This window comes from Nyctereutes procyonoides, unplaced genomic scaffold (genome assembly GCF_905146905.1).
Source record: "Nyctereutes procyonoides isolate TBG_1078 unplaced genomic scaffold, NYPRO_anot_genome, whole genome shotgun sequence".
NCBI lineage: Eukaryota > Metazoa > Chordata > Mammalia > Carnivora > Canidae > Nyctereutes > Nyctereutes procyonoides.
In genome coordinates, this window is record NW_026575144.1 from 13105336 (window position 1) to 13114869 (window position 9534).

The window sequence follows — 9534 nt, forward strand, 5'->3', positions numbered from 1 at the left end:
AGGATATTCTCTTTGAGTCCCAGAAGAAACAATGAAATAAATAAAGGGGAGGAGGTAGGGGAGAAATCTGAGTTACAAAGTATTACCAAGAGAACTGGGAGGCAGGGAGTAGGGCCCACACTCTTTTCTAAACAGAAGAGGCCTCCATGTCCTCATTGACATGAGTCCTAATTTTGCCCATTTACCTAATACTCAGATTTAATTAAATTTCATTGACTTGTTTGCTGGTCCAGAGGCTAGGTGACAGCCACAAGTGCATGTCGGTACTCACATTCATGGTCTTGACTCAAGAAAGATAAACATTAATTACGATCGCTAGACCTCATCATAACTATTCAAAGGCTGAGTTAAAAAGTGAACTTGCCTCAAGTGGTTGGAAGTATTTTTTAAAGAAGTACATAGAGGATTATATTGCCTTTCACTGCAAAATTCACTTACATTCAACAGCTCCTTTCCCACATCACTGAAGAAATGCAGAGGAAAACCCTCTCCTTATCCCTTGACTCTGTTCTAAATGTCTTTCTTTGAACACATCATCCTTTGATTTTTTTTGGGGGGGGCGTCTTCTCTTTTAAGTGTAATAGAATTTTCAAGATCTATTTGTGTCCCTTTAAACTTCATCCTTACAGAAGAAAAGTGCTGAATAATTTTTTAAGTCGATTACAGCAGAAAATAAAATAAAATAAAATCTTGAGGGGTGCCTCAGTTGCTCAATAGTTGAGCATCTGCCTTTGGCTCAGGGCGTGATCCTGGAGTTCCGGAGTTCCAGGATCCAGTCTTACATCAGACTCCCCACAGGGAGCCTGCTTCTCCCTCTGCCTATGTCTCTGCCTCTCTCTGTGTCTCTCATGAATAAATGAATAAAATATTTATTTATTTATTTTTTGAATAAAATATTTAAAATAAAATCCTGAATGACATAAGGACTCTAGGCTAGGGAATGGCTCATTCTTAATTCTGGGGTGTTTTAAAGTGGGCTCTCTTTGGTAGTGTATGTACCAGAAGTTCCCTTCATCTCAAACTCTTCTTTGTTATGGTAAAGAGCATCACAAGTGCTCACAGAAGGGATATCAGGAAGTCTGTGACTGGCAGAGGAACCCACAGACAAGGGTTAGGTGTAAATGTGGGGCTGGGAGTTGGGGTTCCTACTGAGTAGGACACGGGGAATGGCCATGGAGGAGATGAAGGAGGAGCGTGGGAGGAGAGGACAGTGAGTCAACACAGACCACAAGCAAGTCAAGCAGGTTAGGCTTTGGACTGGTGAGCAGACAAAAGCAAAGTTTTTGTTCTCTTGGCCAGCTAGCCTGGGAGGGGGCTGGAGTTGCCTGTGGCTAGAGGCCTGGGGGAGTTTTGAGCTGGGCTCAGCAGTAAGGAAGGTGGGGGAATCTAGGCCACTAAGGGTCACAGGGAACCAGAGCCTCAAGGGCCAGACAGCTTGCAGAGCTGTTGGCCTACAGCCTGCAGGTCCTGGAAGCACAGAGGAGTCTGGCTGGGGTGTCTGCTTGTGAACATGCTGGTGGTGCGGAGGACGGTGGCTGAGCCCATCCTGGCCGGTCAGCAGCCCAGGTCACATCTTTTACACGACTCCTTTCCTCCTCTTCTCCAAAGGCCAGAGCTGCCTCCTGATGAAGGAAGGCTTCTCTCGAGGGGAGAAAGAGGGCCTCCTTGTGGTGGTGGATTAATGCTTTGCCTCTCCCACCATGAACTGATGAAACCTTGGAGCACACCTCTTCAGTCTGGGTGGACTTGGTGACTCGCTGTGACTGAAAGGACACAGCAGAAGTGATGCTAAGGGTGTCTTTCGCTCTCCACGCCTGTGAAGTTAGTTGTTGCCATCTGCCGGTCCAGCCTGGCCTCCCTGAGGAAGAGAAGCTATATGCAGAGAGAAGCCCATCCCAGCTGAGGGCCCACATGAGCAAAGGGGAGGATCAGTGCCTGCTGTTTTCAGCCACTAAATTCTGGGGTGGTTTGTTACATAGCAGTGGATACCCGATACTCTAAGGATCTGCATAGCCTTTTCAGTTTGTGGCCTGGCTGTTGCCACAAACTCTACTACTTCTCCCACCTTCACGTGTCCTTACTGTCTCCCCAGGGGCACCACCACCACGCTGAGACCCTCATCCTCATGGTCTCCCACACAGAGCCCTGTAGCAGCCTCACAACTCACTTTTCACCTCCAAACCAGGCTACCCCCCTCACCCCTCCTGGGGTGAGAAACCCCCTTCAACACCCCCTGCACCCGCTGATCCTCAGCATACACCCCCCATCCATGGACCCAGCAGCTTTTGCTAAAAGGTCCAGTTTTATGGCTCTTGTTCCAGCACTTGGCACATGGTAAGTGTTCAACACAAACTTGCTGGCCACAGGTTGACTCTCACTGCCAGGCCTGCAGTGATAAGAGGGATCTGCATGGCCTACATTTTTTCCAGAGGCTTTGTTTATAGATTGTCATCTGTTCACGAAATGCAAGGAAACAGAGACATTACCACTTTTTGCTTGCTCTGTTAGCATACTTCATCTGACAGCAGGAATTGCTGTGTGAAAAATAGAGCAAGAAGACATTTTCTTTTCTTTTCTTTTTTTTATTCATGAGAGACGCAGAGAGAGAGAGGCAGAGACACAGGCAGAGAGAGAAGCAGGCTCCATGCAGGGAGCCCGATATGGGACTCGATACTGGACTCCAGGATCACGCCCTGGGCCGAAGGCAGGCGCTCAAGTGCTGAGCCACCCAGGCATCCCAAGAAGACATTTTCAACTTTAAGTCCCTGGGGCTCTCTTGGGTCAGCAGTGAGCCGCTGGTTATTTGGGTCTGAGGCTTGTCCCTCAGGAGTTAGCTCACTGCCCTTTAGGGCCACCCCCCACCCCAAGCCCCAGGGCCACAAAGTGTGAGGACAATGAGCTACCAGAAGGCCCTGGTGGCCAGTGAGACAGTTGTGTCCACTTAAATGCCGGGTGAAACTTGCAAAGAAAAGTCTGTCTGCAAGCCATGTGAGACCTGGCTTCTCTTGTACAGTAAGTCAGTGGGGGGGGGGGGGGCGGGGGGGCAGATTTCCCATAAGTTTTGCTTCACTGTCTGAATCACATATATCTTTCTGTTGCTTTTTCCCATTCCTTTTCTTCTAATCTCTCTCCTGACCTCTTCTCCTCAATCTCTGGCACTCCTCTGATCCCTCTGCCCGACTTCTGCCATTTCTTACTTTTCTCCTCAGTGTCCAATGCCCAGAGAACAGGATTTCATTTAAAAACAACAGCAACAACAAATAATAAAAACCCATGGGCAAACAGATTAATTGGTAAAAATAAATATTTCTGGTGTTCATTTTTTTTATTCCTTGCTAACTTTTATGCTGTTCCTTGAATAATTTATGCTTTTGCTCTTTTGTCCAAACTTTGGAATTTTCTAGGGGCTTGTTGCTAAATTGGGGAAGATTCACCACAGAGTGAAACAGAGTGGTTTTCCTCATTTTGGCATTGTTTTGCTTTCTGATGTTTTTTGGTGTGCCTCTGGTAATATTTTCATGAATTTTTATCTTTGGAGCAAAAATAAATTGGTTGAAAAGGCATGTTTCCAACCACTAGTTCAAGCTCTGATAACTCATGTGGACCTTGGTGACTCTGTGACAACTCAGTGAATTTGTCTGCTTTCAAATTAATTTTGCCATTTAAAAAATTCTTTTTAACCCTCAACTTTATCTTTTATTCAATGATGTATCAAGCTAAAGGAAGGAACGCTATAAAGTAGTTAGCTGCCCCTGTCCTATGTACATCTCCTCTCTGAAAGCTTCCCTGACACCCTTGAGGTTCGATGGGCTCTCCATTGCCATCACCACATCACCACAAAGGCACTCAAGACACACTATACATTTGTTTATTTCAGTGTCCGTGTCCATCTACAGATGCTCTCTCTCTCTTTCTCTCTCTCTCTCTCTTTTATAAAGAGAGAGAGCACATCCACATGATTGGGAGGAGGGCCAGAGGGAGAGGGAGAATCCTAAGCAGGCCCCATGCCCAGCATGGAGCCAGACTCAGAGCTCCATCCCACAACCCTGAGATCACAACCTGAGCCAAAATCAAGAGTCAGATGCTTATAGATGGTCTATCTTTAATTTAGAAAATCTTTCTCTGTTCCTCACATATAGTTGGAATTCAATAAATGTCTGTTGAAGAATGAAATGAACATCTGTAAAATTATTCCTCTCTGTGCATAATAATACTCCTTGATATCCTCATCACATATTCATTTTGGACCAGACACTTTTGCAGGTACATTATCTTCAAAGTGATGCTACTAGAAAATACTGCCCTAGCATTTCCATTTTATAGATGAGGAAACTGAGTCTCAGAACAAGCAACTTATTCAAAGTCACCCATTTAGCAAGTGGCGGGCTTGGGATTGGAACCCAGGTCAGTATGGATTTAAAATCCTTTTGCTCCTTGATCCTTATGCTCTTTTCTCCTTAGAGATAACACAAGAGCCAATCAGAAATACTCTCTGAAACAACTATTTTTGCCCTATTTGTGTTTTCTGAGCAGTGGCTTAATGAAAAGAAGGCTGGATTTCATGAAAACTTGGGTTTGTGCCCTGGTTGTGATACTAACCAGCTAAAGAGGGTGATGTTTGGCATGTCACTTTACTTCTTAACGTGCAATTTCTTTTTCTGTGAATTTTGGATAATGATACTGGTTATTTCATCAAGTTTTATGATGATAGATAAAATTAGACAATGTGTATAATGATGCTTTCTAAAAGTATTAAGTAAAATTAAGCTTTGTCTAAATATTTTCCCTCTGTATTTAGCAGAATTTCTTTTAACTGTTTGCCTAGCTTAGTAGTAGAAAAGAAACAAAAGAGTTTAGATCTGTGTCTGGTCTAGAATTATTGTAAAGAGAAGCAGTTGTTGGTGCAGTACCTGGTAGGTGCTCAAAAAAAAAATAAGGTAGCTCAAAGAATTATATCCTTTCTTGATCTGGATTGTAGTAAAGGTATATCCAGGAATTTTAATTTCTTGAGTGGATTAGCCAAAATTAGCTCACCCCTTTTGGTATGAGAGCTTGTCCTTTAAGAAATTAAGGAATCCAGGACCCTTGTGAGAGGGGGTGAGCTCCTGCCAGATTTTTGAGTGTCAAAGTCAGGTAGATAGTGGGCAGGGAAGCCCTGAAGTGTGTCCACTGAATGACAGGAAAGTAAAATAAGGTGCCAGATGTAAAACGATCCCAAGGAAAGAGGGAGTCAAGATGCACATTAACCATGTCTTTTACTTTCTGTTTTCTGATGCTTTGTCTTTTACTTTCTGTTTTCTGATGCATTTCCTTGCTGATACTGGAAAGACTGTCCCTCGCAGGGTCATCCAATTCCTAAAGATAAATAAATCACCTTTCAGATATAAACTAACCAGTCTGAGGCCCATGCACCAACTTCTTTCCTTTTTTAGGCTCTCACATTCTGAGCCACTGTCCCCTTGCCCTAATCACCCAGGGCCAGCTACCAGACAGCTAGGAACAGCCTCCATGCCCCACAGCCCTGAAATTACTCAAACCAGCGAGTCCTAAATCTGCTTACCCTGCTGCACCTGTTCCTTCCCACAGAAACCACAGGTAAAGGCTCATGCCTACAGCCCTCTCTTGTATTCTGCCTCCCGACTGACTCTGGTGCTTCCCTATGTAACTCCTCCCCATGGCATGGACTCCTCCCACATGGCATGGCCTATCCTCTCCTCCTGGGAACTGCAACAAACACTCTTTTTAATGGCAGCAGTCTCCTGATCCATTGGCCTTACTCTACCTCAAATTTTCTATAATAATATGCTATGTTTTAAAGCATCCTGATGGCCTGGGTTTAAGACCAGGGCTTAAGGGTTGGTTTAGGTGCAGTCTAGCATGCCAGAGGTATTGAGGATCTACTGGACTCCATCCCTGGGCTTGGCAGTCATGCTTTGGAGAACAATGTGTGTCAGTGTGAATACACCTATGTGTGTAAGTGTGAACTAAGAGAGAGTACCTTGGCTCCCTGTTGTACTATCCCACTGCCCCCACACCCCCAGGACCATCCCATGGATGCCACCATTCCTCCCACTTGAGTTCATCAGAAGACCAACCATATTTCGACCAAACCTCCGTGGGGTTTGGAGCAGGAAGGAAGGAGTCTTAGGAGAAGAGTATCAGGCCTCCTTCTCCTCCTTCTTCTTTTTTAAAAGACTTATTTATTTTAGAAAGAGAACCAGCCTGCGCGAGGGGAAAGGCAGAAAGAGACAGACAAACAGACAGAATTCTCAAGCAGATTCCATGCTGACTGCAGAGCCTGATGCAGGGCTTGATCCCACAACCCTGAGATCATGACCTGAACCAAACCAAGAGTTGGTTGCCTAACTGACTGAGCCACCCCTGCGCCCCCAGGCATCCTTTTAATAAGGTGCATATGCTTAAGCAATGGATTACTAAGATGCATTGTGACCATAGTTATAGCAGTCACACAGATCCGGGTGTTGTTCCCTGTCACTGCAGGCAGAGTATGGCTGTCATAGCAGTAATCAGAAGCCGGGGCCCCTGGGGAAAGCTGAGGGCTGCGCAGGGTGTGCGGGCCAATTGACAGAGAATGTGCATACCATCACTCCTCCCTACCCAGAGCCCCTCCTCTGTACCTCTCTCTGCCCAGATTTTATAAACATGCAATTTCTCTCTCTAAATAATCGCAGACTCTCTGCTATAAATCCCAGTGGCAGTCACTCCAGATCGTTTATCTTGCTCACAGCGTTCTTCCAATTATGGGAGAAACCTGTTCCCTGCTTCCTTTTTTATTATTGTACTTATTTATCTGTTGGCTGGAGGTGGATAATGGACAATGTTTTAAGAGGAACAATGGATTCAGAGAGAATGTGAACACCGCAGACCTGGCACAGATCTCTGGCCTTCATATGGATGTGTTTAAAGCCACTATGAAGAAGCAGAATCATCTTGTTAAAAACCAGGTGATGTAAATGGAGCAGGAACCATAACCCATACCTCTGTGGCTCATTTCAGTAATCAAAAGAATGATTAATTAGATTTTGAGATGAAGGACAAGATAAAATGCTTGTTAACCCCTTGATTTGGTGTTTTGCTAATTGTTTCATTTCTGTAAATAGCTCTCAGGCTGTCCATCAAAGCCACAGGCTCTCTTCCTTCCTCAGCCTGGGAGGCATAGAAAGCAACAGTGACATGGGACAGGCATATTGAAGTGGTTTGTTAGAAGGAACTTCAGCTTGATCTGTGTTGCTTAACATGCACATTTATGTTGCCCCTGGGTAGCTCAGTCAGTTAAGTGTCTGCCTTCGGCTTAGGTCATGATCCTGGGGTCCTGGGATTGAGCCCCACATTGGGCTCCCTGCTCTACAGGAGTCTGCTTCTCCCTCTCCCTCTGCTCCTACCACCCCCGCCCCTGTTCATGTTCTCTCTCTCTCAAATAAATAAATTCTTTAAAAAAAAACTTATAACATGTACATTTATTTTTATTTTTATTTTTTTATTTACTCAGAGGCGGAGAGAGAGAGGGGCAGGCAGAGAGGCAGAGACACAGGCAGAGGGGAAGCAGGCTCCATGCAGGGAGCCCGATGTGGGACTTGATCCTGGGTCTCCAGGATCACACCCAAGGCTGCAGGCAGTGCTAAACCACTGCGCCATCAGGGCTGCCCCTAACATGTACATTTAGACACATATATTAGTTGTACAATCTTAATGTAGGAGGTAGAGAAAAGGCAGCTTTGAAGGGAACAGAGAAGAAATAGATGAGAGAGAGCCAGAGAGCAGGCAATGCTGAGAGTGAACTTCCAGGAGAGGATCCCAACAAGTGCTAAAAGCAAGATAGGAGTAGGCATGTGGTTCTCCCCGAGGTTCTCAGTTTGGACAGTCATGGGTTTACCAGTGACTTTAGCAAGAATCGTCTCCATGGAAGGTTGGAGCAAAGTCACATTGCAGTGAGTGGAGGAGCAAAAAGTGAGTTGAGTGAGAAGAGATAGCAAATATAGACTATGCTTCCTTTCTGGAAGGTTCTCCCTGGTGGGAAGGAATAACATAAAAGGAGTGTCTGGGAAGACATACCATTTTGCAAAGGTGCTAGAAGTCAGATATCCTGTGGAGGAGACTGTGGAGAAGTAGGTGCAGCAAAGAGGGGGTTAATTGGTAGAATAATGTCCTGGATGAAGCCAGCAGGCTGCTCACTGGCTCTGGAGGGGCAAGCTTCCTTGACAAAGAGAGAAGGAAGGGGGTAGGGTAGTAGAAAGATCTTTTTTCTCAGGGTACAGAGTAGAAAGCTGAAAGGATCCTTTTTTCTTTTCTTTTTTATTTTTTTGTTTTTTTGGTAATGTAAAACAAGGCAAGAATTTCTGCAGAAAGACTGTCCAGTGGTGGAGAGAGTATTTGAATATTTATATCAAGACTCACTATTAAGACTTCCTACTTTATCAGTATATACAGGAGTTTGGTGAGCTTCAAAACTTCTTGCTTGTTAATTAGGGTAATTCAAGTTCATCGACGAATTAATGAATGCTCATTCTGTCTTAGGTAGCAGCTAAGTGTCAAGAATACAAAGATGTATAAGATGCTGCTGAAATTTTTTCTGATTATAAAATAAATACATGATCATTAAAGAGTACTTAAAAAATAGAAAGCTACAGAGGGAAAAAAGTACCCTGATGTTTTTATTCCAATACTTTTAATGCACATACATTTTTTTTCTCAAGTGAGGACAACATTATTCTTAGAAACTTCTATCCAAATTTTCCCTCCATGTCATTAACTAGTTTTGGAAATGCCATTTTAATTTCTAGATAATTAAGCATCTTATAAATGCACCATAATTTATGTAGTAAGCATGATCTTAACATTAAAGAAATAAAACCCACTTAAATGCAAATTTAGAGACTAATGTTCTAATACTCCATGGAAAATAGGAGTTAGAAATTGGGGTAGAAATAAATCAGCTTGTCAGCCAATAAGTATTAGCCCTACATTACACACTAACATGTCTTCATATTTTTCCTGCTATCTTGTATCTAAAGTAAAAAGCAGTTTCTTCCAGTCCATTACAAATCACAATCTTTCTGTTGTCCTGTTGACTGCTGTAGACAAAGCATTTGAAAAGAAAAATGCAGCTTTACTCACAAAGTCCTTGTAGGAACAATACCCATCCATGTGAAGGAGGGCTGGCTATAAAATTTATGAGGTCTAGGGCAAAATAAAAATGTAGGATCTTTCAGTCAAAAAAACAAAAGGGAAGAAGTGCCACTAGATGTAGTAAAATCATATAATCTCATATAATCTCATAAAATATAATCTCATATAATCTCTCTCAAGTCATCCTGGTATGTTTTTATTTGCTATTTAATATCATTCCAAGTAATAAAAATTAATTTTAAGTTATTAGCATGAATTTTACCCTTCATCTTTATGTTGCACACTGCCAGTTTCAAATGCAAACGTAAGCATTTAACTCCTATGCAAAATCACCAAAATTATACAATTCACAATTTGTAGCTTATATATATATATATACATATGTAT